The sequence below is a fragment of the Heterodontus francisci genome, chromosome 7 (assembly GCF_036365525.1).
Source record: "Heterodontus francisci isolate sHetFra1 chromosome 7, sHetFra1.hap1, whole genome shotgun sequence".
NCBI lineage: Eukaryota > Metazoa > Chordata > Chondrichthyes > Heterodontiformes > Heterodontidae > Heterodontus > Heterodontus francisci.
The window spans coordinates 9,382,981-9,384,047 of NC_090377.1; positions in this window are offsets into that span (position 1 = coordinate 9,382,981).

Here is a 1,067-nt window from a genome sequence, read left to right on the forward strand (position 1 = left end):
ATCTCTCCATCGAGACCCCCATTATAGAGAGATCTCTCCATCGAGACCCCCATTATAGAGAGATCTCTCCATCGAGACCCCCATTATAGAGAGATCTCTCCATCGAGACCCAAATTATATAGAGATCTCTCCATCGAGACCCAAATTATATAGAGATCTCTCCATCGAGACCCCAATTATATAGTGATCTCTCCATCGAGACCCCAATTATATAGAGACCTCTCCATCGAGACCCCAATTATATAGAGACCTCTCCATCGAGACCCCAATTATATAGAGACCTCTCCATCGAGACCCCAATTATATAGAGACCTCTCCATCGAGACCCCAATTATATAGAGACCTCTCCATCGAGACCCCAATTATATAGAGACCTCTCCATCGAGACCCCAATTATATAGAGACCTCTCCATCGAGACCCCAATTATATAGCGATCTCTCCATCGAGACCCCCCATTATAGAGAGATCTCTCCACTGGGTCCCCCATTATAGAGAGATCTCTCCACTGGGACCCCCATTATAGAGAGATCTCTCCATCGAGACCCCAATTATATAGTGACCTCGCCACTGGGACCCCCATTATAGAGAGATCTCTCCATCGAGACCCCAATTATATAGCGATCTCTCCATCGAGACCCCCATTATAGAGAGATCTCTCCACTGGGTCCCCCATTATAGAGAGATCTCTCCATCGAGACCCCAATTATATAGTGACCTCGCCACTGGGACCCCCATTATAGAGAGATCTCTCCATGGAGACCCCAATTATAGAGAGATCTCTCCATCGAGACCCCAATTATATAGAGATCTCTTCACCTGCTTCCCCATTATAGAGAGATCTCTCCACTGGGACCCCCATTATAGAGAGATCTCTCCACCAGAACCCTCGTTATAGAGAGATTTCTCCACCGGGACCCCCGTTACAGACAGGGTCTATCGACCAAACAGACTCTGTCTATCAGACTCTGTGTGTAGAGATGCACAGGTTAGTGTCTGCTCTTCCAGATTCTAGTGGAACAAAGGAGGAGACTAGGCTTGTATTCCTTTGACTGTAGAAGATTAAAGG